The sequence below is a fragment of the Panthera tigris genome, chromosome A1 (genome assembly GCF_018350195.1).
Source record: "Panthera tigris isolate Pti1 chromosome A1, P.tigris_Pti1_mat1.1, whole genome shotgun sequence".
NCBI classification, from domain to species: Eukaryota; Metazoa; Chordata; class Mammalia; order Carnivora; family Felidae; genus Panthera; species Panthera tigris.
The window spans coordinates 59769039-59791455 of record NC_056660.1 but is presented as its reverse complement, the minus strand read 5'-3'; the positions used below and the strand labels follow the sequence as shown (position 1 = coordinate 59791455).

Here is a 22417-nt window from a genome sequence, read left to right as displayed (position 1 = left end):
TATATGTGTGTATATATATATGTGTGTGTATATATATATATGTGTGTATATATATATGTGTGTGTGTGTGTGTGTGTGTGTGTATATATATATATATATATATATATATATATATATATCCCTTTTCAAGGTCAATGTACTACCCAACTACCACCCTGAATTCTCATATTTAGGGCTCAACTTAAGAAACTTCTTCATGATCACAAGGGAAATGAGGCTGGAGCTGTGGGCACTTTTTCTGTCCATGGTGTCTCAGATTCATTCTTAAGGAACTGAGAACTTAATCTCCCAAAATGTCAAAAAGGCCATCATATGCCCCACTACCTACCCCAGCTACTTCAACACACATGCCCAGTAGGCCAGGGTTTGTGGGATGCAATCCATACAGTCACCTCCCCTACAACAACTGCAGGCCTGGAGGGAACCCAGGCACCAATGCCAGGCCATGGCATCCTCTGGTATTACAACTCCAAACTGTCAAAGCCACCAGATAAACCACTGATGGCCTATGTGAGGTACAGCAGAAAGGTCTGGGACCGAGGAAAAGCTTTCAACCATGATCTAAAGTTCAGAGAAGATTGGCCAAGGTTATTAGTGGCATGTGGAGAGATCTCTGATGAAGAAAAACAAGAATATGTAGACAATACAAAGCAGAAAAAGATAGAATACAATGAATCTGTGAAGGCCTATCATATTTCCCCCCAATACACTGCTTACATAAATGTACAAGGTTGTAAAGAAGCTTCTTTAGAGAAAGAAAGTCAACAGAGACAGTCTTGCATGGCGAAAGGAGAACCTTACATGAGTATTCAGCCTGCCAAAGATCCAGAAAATCAAGATGATGGCTTTTCAGGGAAGTATACAGCCACTGTCCATTTCCAAAGAAACCACTGTCTCATCTGTGAAATCCTTAGTGAGAGTGTGGTGTTTGATCAGTTGTCACGACAACTAGAATGCACGTTCTCAAATGAAAGGCCCAGTCCTTAATGGCTCATCAGCAAACACCAGAAGATGAACTTCAAATAGAGGAGCGGCACCAAGAAGAGAAGAGGAAATTCCTGGAAAGCAGAGATTCATTTAACAATGAACTTAAAAGCTTGTGTGGTTTCAAAGTAGTAGTGGATATGGGGAAAAAATGCTCCTGAAATTGCACAGGCAGAGGAACACACTCACAAAAGGCAGGAGGAAAGGGAGAAAGAGGCCACAGAACAAGCTGAAGGCAGCCAGAGTAGCATGGTTCCTGAGGAAGAGCAAGCTGCCAGGAAGACTGAGGTAAAGAGAGATGACGAGAGCTTCCCAATGGAGACAGAGAAGACATGTCTTGAACAAGGGACAGAAAGCCAACAGAAGGTGAAGGCACATCTACTCCTGAGGACAAGGAGAGTAGGCAGCAGGGAGGACAAGGAGAGTGGACAGTATGACTGAGGAAGGGGCCAGTGATGGTGACACTGACTCAGAGAGCAATAATGCAACAGGGGAGGAACCACCAACAGACTCCCCCTGGAAGATGAGAGGAGAGAGTACATGTTGCCTTGTTCTATGTGTTCTAAATACTTCTTTAGGGGCACGTGGGTGACTCAGTCTGTTAAATATCCGACTTCGGCTCAGGTCATGATCTCATGGTTCATGAGTTTGAGCCCTGCATCAGGCCCTGTGCTGACAGCTCAGAGCCTAGAGTCGGCTTCAGATTCTGTGTCCCCCTTTATCTCTGCCCCTCCTCTGCTCATGCTGTCTCTCTCTGTCTCTCAAAATTAAATAAAAATGTTAAAAAAATAAATAATTTTTTAAATGGGGGGAAAAAAGAAATTTCTTCATCACGGTCTCATTCTTCACTCCATTCTGTCCTGTGTACTCCTGTACTGAGAGAGCTCTTCCTTTCTAGATCACTGTTCTTCATATCACTAAGTTCAACTTTCATCTTGCCTGATATTTCAGAAGCACTTTGTACTACCTTTAAGTTAACATTAAACCACTACCTCTAAATAAAATAACATTCATAATAACAACCATAATAAAAATGATAGCATCTTGCTTCGGTTTCTCTGATACCACCCTCTACTGGCATTCCTCTAACCTTTTAATTCTCCCTTCTCAACCACATGGATGGTCCATTTTTTTCTATCCAATGTTTTTTTGTTTGTTTTTTTTGTTTTTGTTTTTTTGTTTTTGTTTTTATTTTTTTTTCTATCCAATGTTTAACTGTTGAATTTCTTCGCAGTGTGTCATTGGTCATGTATCTTTTCTCCCTCAGTGTCCTTCAGTTAAGTGTGCATGCAATACCCATGGCTTCAGTTGTTAGGAATACGGTCTGACTTTAACTATATAAATATGTGTCTGCATCTCAGCCCTTTTGAATTCTAACCCCATATATCTGAATAACTGTCTGTTTGTATGTTTCCATGTTCAATAGTGAACTTGTAGTGTTTTCCTATAATGTCTCCTATCTGAATGAATGATAACAGCATCCATCCAATTGTACAAGTTGGAAACCTGAGAATCCTTCAAGACACCCTCCTATCTCTCATCCCCCATATCAGTGAGGCCTGATGCTCTATTGATTTTGCCTCCTAAATAGCTCTCAGGCTCTGCATCTCTCAGCATCTTTTCTGCCAGGATCCTAACCCAAGTGATCATCTACTGTTCCCTGAATTAATGCAACATCCTTCTAAGTGGTTCCAGTTTCTGTCTGTCCTGCAAATTTTTTCTCTACAGTACAGGAAAATTGATCATTTAATAGTGAAAATCTGACTGCAGCTTTCTTGTTCATAATTTTTCAGTGGTTTCCCCACTTTTAACATGTGCAGGGCGCATCATTATCTGGTCTGCATTTCACTCTTCAGCTTTATCACTAACATTTTCCTAGTCTTTCTTTTCACTCTGACCTTCCTTCATTTCCTCTAGTGAGCAATACTGCTCCCTGCCTTAGGCTGTCACAAGCACTGTACCCTCTGCTCTGACCATTCTGACTGTTCCCTTTTTTGTCAGTTAACACTCATCCTTTGGATCTCAATGAAAAAATCAAAGTTTTTATTTTCCAGCAAATGCTGAGGACATTTACCTAGACTAAGTGAGATCTTTCATTGACAGCACATTGCATTTGTCCTTCATAACACTTACCTTATTTTAATAACCGCTTCTCCCACTAGGCTGTACTTTTTGATGACAGGCAAAATGGTGTCTGCTTGACTCACAATTACATTCTTGAATTTTTAAAGGGCTAGAAATCCCAAATTCCAGCAACATTTATTAAAGTCATTTTTTTCCCTCTCCTAGATTCTCCTAGAAAAATTTGTCTTTGCCATCTGGGTGTGAGACAAACATACTTTCCCTAAAACTTGTATTCTAATTTATATTCCTTCATCTAGGAAAGTTAGGTCACTGTTTTTCATATCATGTCTTTCTCCTTCATACATTCTCAGGATAAGGAGTTTGAATTCCTCTCTCACTTTAGGGGGACCTTCAATAACAAAGGTACCTACAGTAGAAAATAGAGTAGTATATTCAAGGAATTTCTTGGATATACTAACATATGTAAGGAAAGATCAGATTCTTTTTATATTTTAATAAACTTTCCTAGTGTTAACTTTAAAGTCACTTACTGAATGATCCTCTCGAGCTTTCCTGTAGTGACATAGTGATATGCCATTAGACTTTAACTTGCTTTATTTAGAAAGCAAAGGCGCAAATCTCACCTTAAATAGTTCAGGGACACACACGTATTGGAATAACCAGGGAGATCCCAGCAGCCTCCAGAATCTCAGAGGTTCAATTTCAGGTGACTAGCACCATCCTAACTGTTGGCATAAGCAATGAGATGAAATCCTTAACAATGGCAAATTGCTGTGGACACATAAAAACAAGATTTGGGGTCCACTTGCTAAGACAATGACCCTGGAGTTAACTTTCATTCTTTACCAATTTGTAACAAATCGAAACAATGTAAACCCCAATGGGCAGAAAAGAGGAGGACAGAAAAACATAGATTGGTGTAGAAAAGTGAGATAAATTAGATAGGAAGAAAAGAAAGAAAGAAGGTTTTGTAGGCTGTAGAAATGATAGCACCATCTCTATGACCCAAATAACCACCAGTTTATATTCTATTTATATTATTCTCCCAGAGCACTATGTTTAACTTTTATTTGGCCTGTTTATAAAATGTTTTTTTGCTGTCATTTTTGAATATGTATTAATTCTTTGATTTTAGCCAATATTTATTATGTTTCTTTTATATATATCTTGAGTACAATGGTGTATATATACGTATATATATACGTACGTATATATATATATACGTATATATGTATAATAGTATATATGTAACATATAAGAATACATATTCTCATACGTGTGTATATATATATGTATACACATATACTGAGAAAATAATAATAACTCAGTGGATTCAATAGCTCTTTAAGGGATGCTTCAGTTGATAAAGGGAAATAAAGGACATAAGGACTACAAAATGGACTTCTTTCATGGCTTCAACTGAGCTTGTGTATATACTCTTCTTGGATAGCCACCTTAGGAACATCTCTTGATAAGACTTTATGTAACTTGTGACTATCTAAGGAACAATGGGGAAAGATTTCCAAACAGCTCATAAAGTGAATAGCTTGATTTTTTTTCTAGGTTTCATAAAAAACAAAATGGTATAACTATATACAATTGACCCTAAACAATGTGGGTGTTAGGAGCTCCAATCCCTCGCTCAGTTGAAAATTTCTGCATAGATTTTGTCTCCCCACAAACTCCATTACTAATAGCCTACTGTTGGCCAGAGCCTTACTGATTCACATAAACAGTCAATTAGCACATATTTTGTATGTTACATGTATTTTATGGTGTATTCTTATAGTAAAATAAGGTAAAGAAAATAAAATGTTATTAAGAAAATCATATGGAAGAGAAAACACATTTACAGTACTGTACTATATTGAAGAAAAACACTGACATATAAGTGGACCCTGCACAGTTCAAACACCTGTTGTTCAAGGGGTCAACTCTTCCCTTCTGAGATGATTTTACTTTCTAATTTTGCAACTGCTTGTTGAGTTCACTGCAATATATAATGATATATATATAATTACTCCCCTAAAGTTTTCTATTCTAAAGGTGGACCCATTGTTTAAGTGAATAATTGTAGAAAAAGGTCTTCTATAGAAGAGTCCATAGGCTAGAATCTCTGCAGTGATCTTAAAAGATTAATCTTTGGTGAGGAAACCTCTATTCATTCTGAAGAAACTGCTGTTGTTATAAAAATAAAATGCCGGTTCAATTTATCAGTGGGAAGATACTTTACATGTGTTATCAGAGTCCTGACATCTCTAGCCTCAGCTCACCTAATTTTTCCTGAAAATCAGTGAGCTGCAGAGGGTAGAGAGGCTCTCATTTTGGATTGTCTGCTCCCCCAACCCAGCCTCTCAGCTGCTAATATCCATATTTGACAATTTCATTCCCTACATTTGTCTCTGAATATGAAAGTATTTGGGATCCAAAAATGTGTCTGTAGACCACATGCCTTTTCCCTTTTGAGGAATTGGAAAGTAATTATTGATTGCTACTGGCCTGGATGAAGGCGTATTTGTGGACTCTTCTTTTTTTGAAGCAAGGCCAGATTTTATTCCTATTAGCCATAGAAGATTGTCCTAAAAGAATCTGGGAAAATTAGGCCTCCTTATAATTCAATAGAAAAGCTGCTCTATCAGTGTTTCCCTACCCACACACTTGTCTTAACATGCCCCATACCTTTTGTACCTTGTATTTTGTTGTGATGTTGAAGTTATATCCTGTATCTTACTCCCTATGCTCAACACATCTTCAGTTACAAATTGATTATTGATTCACCAAAAAAGAATAGCATTTGCCCCTAGGTTCATGGAAACTTTTATATTCATCAGGTCAATTTTCCTTTACTACCAAATTATAGAACACCTAATTCAGCCTCCTGACATAAGCCTACTGAATTCCAGGGATACATGATTTCCTTCCTGGGTATTTTAAGGACTTTAACTTCTGAAATCCTTATGTACTCATCACATTTTAAATTCCTATCAGTAGATTTTCCTACTTGTAGATGAAATAAATTGCATTTATGATGGTATGCAAATATTCTCATGTGATCACAGTACCCCTGATCAGACCACAGCCTTCTCCAATAGCTTCATAAAGATAGCTCCACTAAGCAAGGGTTATTATAAATAGGTCCTCCTTTTTTTTCCCCCAAGAGAGAGAGAGGGAAGAGGGGTGGTGCAGAGGAAGAGAGAAAGAGAATCCTAAGCAGGCCCCATGCTCAGCTCAGATCCTGATGTAGAGCTCAATTCTATGACCCTGGGATCATAACCTGAGCCGAAATCAAGAGTCTGATGCTCAACTGATTGAGCCACCCACACAACCCACAGATTGATTTTTCGAAAAATTTACCCAGATGAGGCCATTAATGGAGGTAGTAAGATGAATCCTGAAGTTTGCTGCCCCTACCACCACCACCATCAACCAAGTTCTAGGTTTATGGTACTCTCCTGCAACAAGCAATGAGTCTTTGACCACCTACACTTCATTTCCACATAGCAAAACCCTCAGCAGACATATACTACAGGTGTCTTTCTCATGCACTTAATTACACTCATCATAATATTGGCAGTTATTATCGCATGAAGATTAAAAGTTACATCAGATGTTAATGGGGCCAAGCAAAGTCTTTCACTAATTTCCATATTAGCTGATGCTTTTCTCTTCATAGCTGATTGTTACTGAAAATTAGCTGAACTTAGTACATTGCATCTGAAGTCCAGCTTATTTTCCCATTGAGAAAGATGCTCTCCAAGTTAGACTAGCAATTATTTTTCTTAAATGCCTCAAAAGTGAGGATTGTTACTTTCTGATCTTCTTGTGGTTTCTGTTTGGCATATATTAACAAGACATCATCAAAGCTTTCAATTAACATATGATAGTTCTGTTTTTGAAAGTGTTCAGATAACTAAAGTTTCTGATGGAACTCTTCATGTCCTCTGCCTATCTTTAATGTGACAGAACTTTGCACTGACAACTTCTCCTAAATGATATGGAGTAGAACTGATTTTTCATTTTTAATCCAAGAGAGTAGAGAATATTGGCCAGGAATCCACATCTGTGGGTATGTCTAGGTTATGACAGTAAGGGCAAATAGACTTGGTAGGTTTTTAAGCTCACTGTATTTATTCGTTAAGTCTCTATGCATTATTAGATTTTTATTTTGCAACACCAGATCAATGCAAAATTTAAAAATATGATATTTTTACTCCTTTTCCTTTGAATTGCAATTAACCTACTCCTATGTACCACTCATTTGAGGTTTATTTGTATTAGCTAGCTTTGTTCTGGTAAAACAAACAAACAAACAAAACAAAAGAAAAAGATCCCAAATCTCCACTGGCTTACATTGCACCTGACATTCAGCCTAACAAGTGTACATAGTTTTCTAACTCACATGACACTGTCCAGTACCTGTAACTTGGCTCTTGTCACTCTGCTTCATTTCTAGCTCTGTGCTGAAGGAGCGGCTTACGTTCCGAACATGTCTTTCTCATGGGAAAGGAGATTGGCTCTTTGAACTCTTATTTGTAAATGACATCATTCTTGTATGCTCATACTCCATTGGCCAAATGCAGTCAGGTATCAATTAGTTGATTCCTCCTACAGGGAATAGGTACATGGCAAGTCACATGGCAATGGAAGATAATGTAATTTTTTTTTTTTTTTTTTTTTTTTTGCAGGGAGATGAGAGGTGAACAATTGGGGATAATAATAGATCTCTAGCAGTTACCTATGTGGCTTTTGATTGGCCTAGGGCTTTCAGATATTTTGTCTGTTGGATGGCTGACTGCCCAAATACATATATCAGTTGTCACCCATACATATCCTGATACCACAAGTATAGGAATAGGTTACTGGTGCTACTGCAGATTTCTTAAATGCTGAACATCTTAGTCTACTGAAAAATTCTTTAATGACATTTAGTTTAATTAGTTCTTTAATAATATAATTAACTCAATTGATGACAGTCTTGCCCATCTTATATGCAAAGTGGTTCTTATAAATTGAGTATTCTCATTCCCTCTGGCCATAAATTCAAAGAAGACTGAAACTAATGAAAACCCAAGTACTAATAATGAAATTCCAAGGAATCTGATAATTGACCATCACCTGGAGTATAAGCTGATCACAGTAAGAACCAGAAATAGCATAGACAAGCTATTTTAATGAAACTATCTACTTTTCAGGTGTGTGGAAATGATCTAATCTTTTATCTGGTTTTGCTTTAATTTCCTAAACTTATTTTCTTTAAATATGTCACTTTAATTTCTGTACCTTTTGAAATTGGAGGCATCTTTCCATTGGTGTTTGTGCTCACTATAGTAGTGTTACCATTTTTTTTTCTTGTAAGCTGTAATAAACTGAAGTTACATCTAAAATTTTAGAATTGCTATATCCAGATAGCATGGCTGATTGGTTCTCAATAAATCCTCTTCTTCTCAGAGCATCATAGACCATTTTCATAGTGAGAAGATCACCTGGCAGTTTTCATGGCTTCACATTACTGAAAGTCCTAGGCACTTATTCTTCCAGGTGTGTTCTCGTTTCATCCGGCTCTAATGGCTTTTGGGTTTTGAAGGTCCACCTCCTTCCATCAACATTATTTCACCTTTACTTTTAAATGGTGTGTAGATCTATCTGGTAGACCTATCCTTAGTACAGAAACTGGACACATAGCCACAGTTTCTTTCTCTGTGCTTCTTATATAGTAAATGCATCTTCCTAGCATCCTTCTCCTTTCAGCATAATGGATATAGTAAGAACTATAATGTCAATTAGTTATTTGACTGCCAAAAATATGTGCTATTTGCACAATTCATACACACTGATACCCCATCGAGAAGGATAATTTAATCCAAAATGCAGCCTATGTTACTGCAGGGATAACATATTTAATTTATTTGCCCAGGTCAATCTTTGTTTGTTTTAAAGAAAGAGACAGAGAGAGAGTGCGAGTGGGGGAGAAGAGCAGAGGGAGAGAGAGAATCTTAAGGAGACTCCACACTCAGCATGGAGCCTAACATGGGGCTTGATCCCATGACCCTGGGATCACGACTTGAGCCAAAATCAAGACTTGGACGCTCAACTGACTGAGCCACACAGGCGCCCCAGTCCTGGTTTATATTTATTGTGTTTACATAACTACCTTTCACAACTGCAAGAGTACGCATTTGGAAAACAAATTATATAATTACCCTATTTATTGTAGATACAGTATCTAATACAAATCTCGACTAAACCTTGACTTCCTTTTTGTACATTTCTTCTTAGTACTTCCCTTTAGTAAATCCATACATTTCCTAGTCATACTTTTTCATTAAATGTGCCATCCTTACTTTCCCTCGACTTCATGACAAACTGTGTCACACTGGAGCACACTAAATAGAACCTACGAATGCTGTTTATTGTTTGCTTAAATATTCCTCATTGGTGCAAACATATGAGGTTGCTTCACCCATTTGGAAGAAGTTCCCCAATTGATTCCATTATTGGTTTATTTTTCAACTTTCAAAAGTTATTGTAACCATCTGGGTGAGTCAGTTTACTCTCTAGAATCTTCCCTGAGCCTGCTGTTAATATCAAGCTCACAATTTATAACTAAATATCTGCCTTCTCCCAGCCCCATATTTAAAGGACTTGGGGCACCTGTGTGGCTCAGTCAGTTAAGCATCAGACTTCGGCTCAGGTCATGATCTTGTTGTCCTTGAGTTTGAGCCCCGCATCGGACTCTGTGCTGACAGCTGAGAGCCTGGAATCTGCTCCGGAGTCTCTGTCTCCTTCTCTCTCTCTGCCTCTCCCACACTCTTGCTCTGTCTCTCTCTCTCTCAAAAATAAACATTAAAAAATAAATAAACAAAAGACTAGACCATCTTCCATTGTTGTTATTTTTACTTTGGTATATCTCTCATTTTCTTCCCACATATATATTTTTTATTCTCTAAAACTTTGTATCTTTTCATTACGAAGTCTCCTTTTTACTTTAACTAACGATGATTTCTATCATTTTCGAGGCTGAAGGGCCTACACATTCATTCTCTTATAGGATAGTTTTTTCTACCTTTAAAATTTTGTATTCATTGTGCCCACTGAGGAAAAAAAAATTGATGAAGAAAAAATACCCTCCTCAATAATTTCAAAATATATACATATCTCAAATCGTTACTTTTGTATACCATCAACTTACACAGTATTCTATACCAATTATATTCCAATAAAGCTGGAAAAGAAAATTTCCTCCTTGTTCAACTTGCTAAATACTGTGTAATAGTTTCCACAAGCCCCAACCTATCTCTAAATTCCACCACCTTCAAGCAGGAGAGCCTGTCATATCCACCTATTCCTCATGCAAATCAGAAAATGAGCCAAAATCATACTCAGACACGAAAGAAGGAATAACAAGTGGACCTTGAGTAGAGAGAAGGAAGGAAGGGTCAGTCATAGTGGCTTGGGCTGGGATCCCAGAGTGGGGAAAGTTGGGAAAATGAGAGACTTAAGAGAGTGTGAGGTATATCAGATTCTAGGAGAGGAGGAAACCAGATATAAACTGTTCCCAGGGGTTATTTATTAAATCCTGTTGCTATCCTATAAAACACTGGAATAAAAAGTATAGACTTTTTCACTTAAGTTTTTATTGACTGGTTAGCTCCCCTGATTGTGCAGTATTCTTTAAATGGACCTCAGTCCCTGGTTTGACTCATATAAATGGCTGCATCAATAGTGTTACAAGCACATTAGTGTTACCATGATTTTCAAAAACCACATAATTCCAAGTGCAGGCTTCTTAGCAAATTTGAGGGCTTTATTTGAAGAATATGGAAAGTTCCTACGTAATTAGGATGACTATTAGACATCTTTTAATTAATAATGTACACAGCAACACTCATAATCTGGGTCTGTAACATCTATTGTTATAATTGCCACTGATTTAAAACAAGCCTCAGCCAAGTTGGGCTGACATAGCACAGAAGAAGGATACCTTAGACAGATTTCTAGAAAGCCAGATGCATTCCTAGAGGCTATTTATTCCAACTACAGTTTTCTTTTTGAGACAGGATTTTATTCCACAACAAGGAAAAGAGTAACAAAATTTAAACTGTCAATATAAAGCCACCCTCCTGGACCTAAAACCCAAAACTAAAAATCTAGTATCCTCTAGACCTCTGTGCAAGAGCCAAAATAAACTTCCCAAACCTTACAGGTATATTTACAGCTTCAGGAGATTGTACCACCATCACACACCAAATCTGGTATCAAATTGAATCTCTGAGATTTTCAAGTCAGACGTAGACTACAAATAAGGGACAGAAAATTAAATTGTGCCTTGGGTGGGACCAGCAAAATTCTGTCAATGGGTATATGCAGGAGCAAACAGAGCTACTCCAAAGGCAAACCAAAGAGTACTTCTTAATAGATATTGGAGAAATGAGCAAATCCTAATTTAGTTTTTTTAGTTCAGCATTTATCTTTGTTGTATAGGTTAAAAAGATTTGTGGCAGTTGATTTATTGAGAATGATTCAGTTACTTTTGTAAATGTGCCAATTGATATGGAATAAAAAAAATTTTCAACCAAATTCACTTTTAAGTGTATTTATACTGAAGGAACGAGGTAAAGGAAGCTCAAAAAAGAAATGAAAACAACTCATATATGTCTGGTTTCACTTGAATGACCTACCATATCCATCTCCCCACTACCACTGCCCACTATGTCCCAGGCTCTGTTCTGTAGCTCCATGACATTATTAATATAATTAGAGGTCAAGGTGTCCAATGAATTGGTTAACTTGCACACATATGCTAAACTTAATAGTTAACTATCCTTCACATATTACTCAAAAAGAAACCATTACTTTGCGTATGCTCACAGCCTTGACATGGGCCAGATGTTCTCAGTATAACATGCTACCAAACTAATGAGCTGTTAGTGTTTGTGTTCATGGAATCCGTAGCAATTTTGCTTTCGTTTTAGATATTTCAGTCCCTTTTATATTGATATGAAAAGTTCAATGATACCTAACATTATACAAAAATGAGAGACTCGTAGAGTTTTTTGTTTGTTTGTTTTGTTTTTATATCAGTACCATTTATTTAAGGAATATGTTACAGAAAGCACAGAAAATTAGTATCAGACTAATTAGGCCATAACTGAAATGATGTGGACTCACACTGCAGGTTTTTTAATAAAGTAAAAAAAGGGAAGTGAGGATGCTAGTCTATTTTATCTAAATCAAAAGGATTAAAAAGGAACATTTTTCTTTGCAATGGAAAAATGATGCTTTGGTTTAAAAGGCAATTTGTTTTGTCAGTTTTAAGGTACTAGTTGGATTGTTCTTATTCTCTTATTCATTTTAGGAATGTCTTTTTTTATTCTCTGCTAATTTCTATTTTTCTTTCAGTTCTCATTTGGAAAGCTACCTATTCAGAGAATCCCTCTTCACATTAGGTTATGCCATAAGGGGCCTGGACTTTATTTTCCCAGTTAGTTATTTCTTTTTTCGAATAATTTACCCCTTTCTTCTGGTAGGTGCTTGAAGCATTCTTCCGTTCCAGACTGAAATCATCCTCCATGTACTTAAGAAACTTCTCCAAAGGAATATTATACCTATACTTTGCTAGTTGTTTTTTCTTCTCACTTCCTTAATGAAAAACAATTAATTTGGAAAATTTATTATATTTTTTTTTAATTTTTTTTTTCAACGTTTTTTATTTATTTTTGGGACAGAGAGAGAGAGCATGAACGGGGGAGGGGCAGAGAGAGAGGGAGACACAGAATCGGAAACAGGCTCCAGGCTCCGAGCCATCAGCCCAGAGCCTGACGCGGGGCTCGAACTCACGGACCGCGAGATCGTGACCTGGCTGAAGTCGGACGCTTAACCGACTGCGGCACCCAGGCGCCCCGAAAATTTATTATATTTTTAATGGAGATTATTAAACAATGCATACTTGCTCTTTACTTGATGAAGCATCAATGAACAGATATTTGGCTATAAGGAATTAATGGAGGCATAAATTAATCCGATTGAAAAGCACCCGTCAAACTTGCAAATTAAGGATTTGAGCGACTTCATTTTGACACCAGTTTGCAGTCATGGTCTTTGTCTTTATGTTTTTACAGAATAAAATTGTTCCAAATTGCCTCTAAATTCTTATGCTGAAGCCCCAATGCCTGATGTCTTAGAATGTGAATGGATTTGGACACAGGAACTTTAAAGAGATATTTTTGGTTAAATGAGGTTATAAAGGGGGGGGGCCTTATCCAATATAACCAGTGTCCTTATATGAAAGGGAAGACACCAGAAAAACACATGCACAGAATAAAGGTCATGTGAGAACACAGTGGCAACATGGTCATCTGTAAACCAAGGGGAGAGGCTTCAGGAGAAGCTGGAACTGCCAGCACCTGGACCTCTGGCTTCCAGCCTTCAGAACTGCCAGAAAATAAATTTCTGTTGTTCAAAGCACCCAGTGTGTGATATTTTGGTACAGTAGTGCTAGCAAACTAATACAATAGGTAAATACTGATGGCTACCTAATATAGGAAAACATTGACATTTTATAAGATTTAAGTAAAACCCTACACTAGCTGTCTCTAAATAAATCAAAGTAATCTCTAAATGTTTGTAAATGTGTGTGTGTGTGTGTGTGTGTGTGTGTGTGTGTGTGTGTGTGTGTATTTTTTTTTTTTTTTCCTCTGCTCAAATGTTGCTTTGGGATTTCCATACCCTGGGGATTTAGTACAATTTGACTCAAACTCAAGTTCACCAGCAGAGACAATTCAGTGCTCTCCCTCAGATTTTATAGCTTCTGTTTTTTGTTTGTTTGTTTTGTTTTGTTTTGTTTTTAAATTTCCACAGAGCTACCTCATGCTTCTACATTTACCTAGGGAATTTGATTTCTTCTACCCCATCAACACATACACACTGCATTTCAGAGCATAATCCTAGCCATCATCAAATTCAATCACCAGATATGTCATTGTATTTGTAGTTTATTGAAGATTTTTTCAGATCATGGGAGGTGACTTTTCAGGAGACCTCATACAGACATGGGGGTTTTGATATGTGACAATATTCATTATATTGCAGACCCCAAGAACACTAATCATTCTTCTAGAAACTCAGTCTCTCAATAACTTCCTAATGTTCAAACTCCAGGAAGATGATTCTCTCTGATTTGCATAACCCCTGTCTCCCACTTCAATTCTCCATTGTCTTAAGCTATTTATCTCTTGGAGGAGTTTCCCAATAAGCCAATTTGTCATTCTCACTCTTACCTCTTAATTTATCACCAATTTTAATGCACATATGAATGCAATATTTTAAAAACAGAATCTTGATCCTATGTTTTATTAATGTTAGCTTTTCTTTGTTCACTAGAATTATGTGGTAAGCATGTCTTAGGATCATTAATTATATTCTAAAATATTTACAATGGTTAAAATATTATATTATTTGAATGCTCTATGATTTATTAACTGTTCTTCTGCAATCAAACATGTTAGGTGGATCAATTTTTTGCAATTAAAAATTACACTGATAGAATAATCTTTGAACATAATTTTTTTGGTAAATTTTCGCTATTTTCTTATCATTGATATCTTACAAAGGAATTCTAGATCAAAACTATAAAATATGTTGTTTCCTTATTAATAATTATAAAAGTAATCAATCATTCCCACTAGAAATCAATAGATACTGTAATTTATTTATTTATTTATTTATTTATTTATTTATTTATTTATTTTTGAGAGAGAGAGATAGAGCAGGGAAGAGGGGCCAGGGAAGAGAGAGAGAGAATCTTAAGCAGGTTCCTTGTTCGGCATGGAGCCTGATGTGGGACTCAATCTTACAACCCTGAGATCATGATGCAAGCTGAAATCAAGAGTTAAACACTGAACCAGCTGAGCCACCCAGGCACCCCTGTAATGTATTATTTTAACAATTTATAAAATTAATATAATATAAAACATAATGAATTACAGCTTATTTTGATAAACTCTATCTTAGAAAAATTGTCTATAAATATCTACAAATATATTGTATATACATATGTTTATATATAATACATAGTTGTATATATATAGTTAAAGGTGTTTCAAAATATGAATAATATTCTCTTCAATTTTAAAGCAGCTGCACACATTTCAACTTATGAAGATAAAAAATAATCAACTTTGTATTAGTGGAGATTTAATGTGTTTCGTTATTTTTCTCACAAATCTTGCTGCAAGTAATACCTGTTATGTATAACCCTCTGCGTAGCTAGACTGAATTTGATGGTTCAAAGCATATTCACATTTTAAAATTTAATGAATTTGAACAAATAATTCTCCAAAATTGTTCAATTACTTTCCATTCAGCAGAGCAGATGCTACATATTTCATTTTTTTCTAACAGTCATATCATATATTTTATTAATATAACAATGACTTGATGGATAAGAGTTTGATAGAATATTATCTTTATATTTTTATTCCACAAAAGTAAGCAATATTTCTTAAGTGTAGATACTATTTAATTTCTTCTTATATAAAATATATTAAATATATATATACAGATATGCATGTATAACATTAGTCTGATACAGTTATAGCAATATTTTACAATTATTTGGGATCACTCCAATCATTTTCATGCTCTAGTTCACCTTATGTAGCCCAGAAGTTTCCTGTCTCTTCAAAATGATAAGAACTAGTCTTAAAAAATATTCTAGCCTCAGAGCCTTTGGGGAAATTTTTATTTTATTTTTTTCCATTTTCCCCTATTATTCTTATTTTCTTGTTTATTTGTTTGAGGAGCTCAGTTATCTTTAAAACGTTTATATTATTTTGCTCCAGTACATAAACAAAGCTCATGCATTTCTATTTTTACATAGCTTTTGTCATTATCAGCTTATCTGGGTAGCTTTTTTATTGTTTTTTAAAAAAAAACTTTTAGTGTTTATTTTTGAAAGAGAGATAGAGTACAAGCAGGGGAGGGGCAGAGAGGGAAGGAGACACAGAATCTGAAGCAGGCTCCAGGCCCTGAGCGGTCAGCACAGAGCCTGATGTGGGGCTCGAATTCATGAACCATGAGATCATGACCAGAACCAAAGTCAGATGCTTAACCGACTGAGCCACCCAGGGACCCCACTTTTTTTTACTGTTTAAACATAATAGAAGTTATCACCTTTTTTATTAATATAATTAATAATTTTTATTGTATGACAAATATTTAATATATGCCAACTCCCTGCAAGTGTCTAATTAGACTCAGATACAGGTGGATTTAAGATAACAGCACTTGAATAGGTGAGAAATCCCTCATGCCATTCTTCATTGTGCATACTGTTGGATTAAAATGTGAATAGTCAGTGCAAGCTACTTCTCTCAATGTATTGATTGTGTTCACATCGAAAAATGCTGAACCACCTATTCTTCGTATCTAGAGGAAATTCTCCCACTGCCAAGTAAAGTGTGTACATTGAAATTATTACATTTTCTGCACTGATTTCCCTTTCATTGAGTAAGTGAATGGGGATTGTATAGGCAGAGATAATCTGGATACTTCACCGATGAAGATGTCTCTAAGTAGTTTAAAATAAAATACTAATAAGAGCAAAGTGTTCAGGTTTAAAAAAAAAAAGTTAAGTTGTACTTACAATTATTGTCACATTGTGAATTATCAAGCATAATGTAATGGAGAAAATTATTGGTTACCTTACCTAAGAAATTTATTAAAAACAATTTTTTTTAATGTTTATTCATATTTGAGAGAAAGAGATGGAGCGACAGCAGGGGAGGAGCAGAAAGGGAGACGCAGAATCCAAAGCAGTTTCCAGACTCTGAGTTGTCAGTGCAAAACCCCACGTGGGGCTAGAAATCACTGACCATTCAATCATGACCTGAGCTGAAGTCGGGTGCTTAACTGACTGAGCTATCCAGGCGCCCCTAAGAAATTTATTTTATATCCATACATATCACTGTATAAATATATATTCCCTTAGTGGAGAACCACTAACAGGATTATATTAATTATTTTAAGATAGTTCAATATAAGTCAATGGTAGTATTCTAGCATCGTTTGTATTTTGAGATGTACTGCTAATATTTCGGCGATTGTCTTCACTGAATATTTATTTGTTTATGTATTTATGTATGTATTTATCATGTATTTTTAATGTTTAGTTATTTTGAGACAGAGAGAGAGGGAGAAAAGAGTGTGAGCAGAGGAAGGGCAGAGGGAGAGGGAAAAAGAGAATCCCAAGCAGGTTCCATGCTCAGTAGGGAGCCCAGCAGGGAGCTCCATCTCACCACCATAAGATCATGACCTGGACCAAAATCAAGAGTCAGATGCTTAACCGAATGTCAGCCACCCAGGCATCCCTGAATATTCATTTTTCTGTATATATTTAAAATTGTGATATTTCTGTGCCTAGGGATTAATTTTTTCATTTAAACATGTAATGAGAGTTGAAAGGAAAATATAATTCCTTAAATAATATTATGTGTCATAATATTTCCTGGAATATTTATTTAACTTATATCCAGTATATCCCATAGATATATATATTAAAATGACTCAGTTATTTTTTAAGAATCAAAATTTCATTTTTTTCACAAACCCGTAATTAATTGAATAAGAGAAAAAAGTATATTTAAAAGTAACCCTTCGGGTAGCTGGGTGGCTCAGTTGGTGAAGTGTCCAACTTCAGCTCAGGTCATGATCTCATGGTTCATGTGTTCGAGCTCCACAACAGGCTCTGTGCTGACAGCTCAGAGCCTGGAGCCTGCTTCAAATTCTGTGTCTCCCTCTCTCTCTGCCCCTCCCCCACTTAAGTTCTATCTTTCTCCCTCTCAAAAATAAATAAGGCATTAAAAAAATAAAAATAGGGGCGCCTGGGTGGCTCAGTCGGCTGAGCATCCGACTTCAGCTCAGGTCATGGTCTCACAGTTTGTGAGTTCAAGCTCCACATCGGGTCTGTGCTAACAAACAGCTCAGAGCCTGGAGCCTGCTTCAGATTCTGTATCTCTTTCTCTCTCGCCCTCCCCTGCTCATGCTCTGCCTCTCTCTGTCTCTCAAAAATAAATAAATGTTAAAGAAAAAATTAAAAAAAATAAAAAAATAAAAATAAAGTAAATCTTTAAAGAAGATTCTATTTAAAAAGGGGGGGGGAGCCTGGGTGGCTGAGTCAGTTAAGTGTTGGACTTCAGTTCAGGTCATAATATCATGGTTTGTGGGTTCGAGCCCCATGTGGGCTCTGTGCTCCAGCCCAGAGCCTGGAGGCTGCTCTTGATTCTGTGTCTCCCTCTCTTTCTGCCCCTCCCCTACTTATGCTCTGTCTTTCTCTCTCAAAAATAAATAAACATTAAAAAAAAGTAAAAGAGCTTCAATTGATACTTGTTTCACTGAAAGAGACAAACAATTACAATACAATGAGGCAGTGTGAAATGGAGACAGCCCTATAAGACTAAAGGAAAATGGGCCCCTGACTGAATATCTAGGAAATCTTCCCTGAATAGAGGGCAATTTAACTGACATGTGGTAAAGGTAAAAAAATTGTTAGGTAAATAAAAGGAGTATGTATCCCCTGGATAAAAGAAACAACATATGCAGTGACACTGAGATTTTAAAAAGCGTGGCCAGGTATCAGGTAGAGTTCCCTAGAAGTAGAACATGAAATGGAGTTATTAATTCAAGTGTTCTCTCTGGAATGTGTTCTCAAGAGAAAGGGAAGCAGGAAAGTAAGACAGGGAGGGTAAAAAACAAACAAAAGAGTGTAGTTTTTACATGGACAGTACCTAGTATCACACAGGAAAGCTTTGGGGACAGAACTGCAACAGAGAGTTAGTCCCGCCTTCAGACCATCATTCATTGCCTTCAGTCAGTCCCTGCCTGAGGTCTAACCTCAGAAGTGGGATGGAGCTTCTCAGATAGGGTGGCCCCTGTGTAATGTGGCCAATTCTCTAGGGAAGGAGGGAAATTGTGAGTTGTTTTTGGCCAACAAACCCAAAAGCAGCCTGCGGCATTGTACTTTGTGTACTCAACTCCATTTGTTTCTTACCTTGACTTTGTCAATTCTGATAATGCCTTTTTTTTTTTTAAATTCTGGTTTATCACAATGTCTAGGAAAACTTACAAGGTGGGGAAGAGTGGGACCAATAGCCTTTTTTGCTGCAATTTCTATTGAGGTCTTTTCTGCTGCTCATTATTGCCATTGTCCACCACCCATTTTGGATTCTCCTTTAAGTCTATATTTCTGTTGGGAGTGTAGTACGTCTACTCTGTTAGGTGGCTTATCAGTTGGTTTGACCCAACCTTTAGGAAGGGCCAGTCACTGGATACCATGCCTTCATCAAGCTGTGATTATGGTACTTAGCTACTTACAGTTAGAACCAGAGCCAAGGGCACCAAGAGATGCTCTGGAGGGGTCACCTAAGGGCAAAGTGATTTCTCCTTCTGCCTTTTATGGTGTCAGTTTATGTCCTCATGGCTATCATGGTCAATTACCTGTACCAGAATATTAACTCCTTTCTTTTCTATTAGCAAGAGAAACTCAAATTGGCTAGATGATGGCTTTAGCATAAGGTTCAGTGGGACTCGTATTGTGCCCTACCCTGTGGAAGCACTCCCTGTCTGGAGACCAGAAATGAGAACTGCAAGTTTCTCAAGCAGTTCACTGGAAATGGTGTCATGAGGTCACTCTGGCTTATACCTATTGTTTCCCAAACCTATGATTGTATTTCTGGGGGACATAGCACCATACAATGGCCATATATTCTATCTTGAAAGATAGAACCTATTTTCTCAAGATGTCATCTCCTTTCTGGCTTCTCAGCTGTGTTTTCAAAAGGCCATTTATTATTCCATTGCTGTAGTAAGAAGCAACTTGATAATGCATTATGTGGATGTGTCTAATGGATTTTATCATCCTGTGCTCACTACACTTCCTTTGCTGTAAAGTGGATTCCTTGTATGAGGAGATGCTATGTGAGATCCCGTGTTGGTAGATGAGATTCTCTGGAAGCCCTTGGATGTGGGCACTTCCAACAAAAAAAAAAAAAAAAAGAAAAGAAAAAAGAAAAAAAAAGGAGGGGGCAAATTAATCCAAGAATATGAGTCAGTCTCAATCAATAAGGAAATTTGTCTGCTCAAGGCAGAAGGGACCTGAGCCAATCAGCTTGCTATTAAATAGCTGGCTCTTTTCCTTCAGGATGGTGACTTATTGGGGACTGTATTGCTGGCAAATTGTTTATTCAGCAGCACCAGTAGGTAGTATTTGGTTTGAAGAAACCCATGCTATTGGGCCTATACATATCAAATACCTCTGCCACTATATTATTGATTTTCATGATTCCATTGCATAATGGAACACATAACTGGATTGGCATAGGCCAGAGATGGACTGAAATCTACCTGCTGAAATCTGTTGTCTAATTACTTATTTAGTGATGCTTCTGCTGGGCACTCATTTGTGATACAAAGATCTCTGTGCTTTGTTCCCATGTCTGTAGGCCCATCTGCCTACTTCTTCGCCAGGTCTCCTTGTCATCAGCATTCCAATTTCACTCTTTCCAGTCCCCTAACCAAAAAACTAAGCCAATCTCTGTTGTCTTTAGTATGCATACTCTTATTAAGGTCTTCTCTCTGTCTACTTAAGCAACCTTAACCCATGCTCATTGAGAGAATTTCTTCACTGCTCTCTTCGAGGGCCACTTTTGGGAAGAGCTTCAGTGAAAATGCAGATAAGTTTTAGCTTACACCTTCATACCAAGCTATTCACGAAACAAGTTCCTGTGTTTTCATCCTTCATCACCTCCTCCCCAGGAGGCCATTAAGCTATAGTTAACAACTAAAAGAGAAAGGCACTAGTGCAATGTTGGCAGGTGACACTGGGGACTGGGCAGCTTACTTGCAGAGCTTACTTATGCTCTTTAAATATGCTTGAGTGGACTTCTATTTTATGATGGATTGACTTTAAGCCCACCCACACTTATGACTTTGTGGATCTGACAGTATCTACTTCATAGTGGAAAGTTTGGGACACATGATCAGTTGCTGTCTCGTAGTCAGACACTTTTTCTACTACTGCTCAGGAACATGTGAAGAGCTGGTGTTAAAATGTTGCAGAGTTCTCTGCTACAGAAATCATTGCCTTCCTCCAGAGCTCCAGTGTCTGTCTACACCGTGACTATTTTATTAAGACTTGTCAGTCTTAGAATTACTTAGTAAATTCGTATGATATATTTTTCTACCACTGATACCTCACATACCGTTGGATCTGTAGGATTATAATGGCCGAAATGGTGAAGCTTCTTACATCACAGCCTAAAACTGCCTTAAACCCATTTTTAATTCTCCCCTCATTCAAATCTAGTAGTACTTACACTACTAGTAAACAGTATGGAATATGTTTATATCAATACCTAAAGGGGTTTGGGGCTCCTTGGGGGCTCACTGGGTTAAGTGTGTGACTTTGGCTTAGGTCATGATCTCGCTGTTCCCAAGTTGGAGCCCCGCATCGGGCTCTGTTCTGACAGCTCAGAGCCTGAAGCCTGTTTCAGATTCTGTGTCTCCTTCTCTCTCTCTGCTCCTCCCCCACTTGCTCACTCTCTCTCTCTCTCACTCTCTCTCTCTCTCAAAATTAAATTAAATTAAATTTTAAATAAAAAAAAAACTAAAGGTACCTTCCAATCTTTGTACTTTTTCTTAGTTGTAGGAGGTACAAGGTACAATAACTTGCCTTTTACTTTGGAATGGAATGTCCTAGCATGTCCCCAGACAATTGGACCCTAAGAACTTCACCTATGTGGCAAGACCTTAAATCTTTGTAAGTTTTATCTTGTATGTTCTAGAATAAAGTTATGTTACCAAGTCATTCAGAATGCCTGCCACATCTTACTCATCAGTTACAATTAATATGATGTCATCAATAGAGTGGACCAATGTGATGTTCTGAGGGGTATCCAGCACATCAGAATTCCTTTGGGTTATTTTAGGAAGGTGAGCAGATGTATTACATAGCACTGGGGGGAGAGAATTAGTGTATAGTATATACGTGTGAACTGCTTCTAATCTTTCTTGATGAGTATGCAAGAGAAAACATTCTACAGATCAAAGTTGCATATCTTTTGGTAAGGATACTACAACTTGGTAATAATACTTGGTAAGAATACTACAACTCACACTGGTGTTGTGATTGGGACCACTACTTGGTTAAACTGTGCTAATCCACTAGCTCCTACCATTATCCATGTGATATTTTTTTCATGTACCAGATGTTGAATTAAATAGGGATTTAAGAGGGGCCAACTCCATCTTTTACGTCTAAGAGGGTGCCAACAATTTCTGCCATTTCTCCAGAGAT

The 22417-nt window shown here is 37.1% G+C and overlaps 1 long non-coding RNA gene and 1 pseudogene across 1 annotated transcript; one reads left to right on the top strand and one right to left on the bottom strand.

Annotated features, from left to right (window-relative positions):
- The first annotated feature begins 293 nt into the window (after positions 1-293).
- LOC102963742 lies at positions 294-1576 on the top strand (annotated as a pseudogene).
- A 2139-nt stretch (positions 1577-3715) lies between these two features.
- On the bottom strand, positions 3716-21817 carry LOC122231051. The gene is made up of 3 exons (XR_006208164.1): positions 21738-21817; positions 7486-7674; positions 3716-3840 (listed from the first exon to the last, which is right to left on the bottom strand). It is a non-coding gene; the product is annotated as an uncharacterized LOC122231051 (long non-coding RNA).
- Positions 21818-22417: the final 600 nt, after the last annotated feature.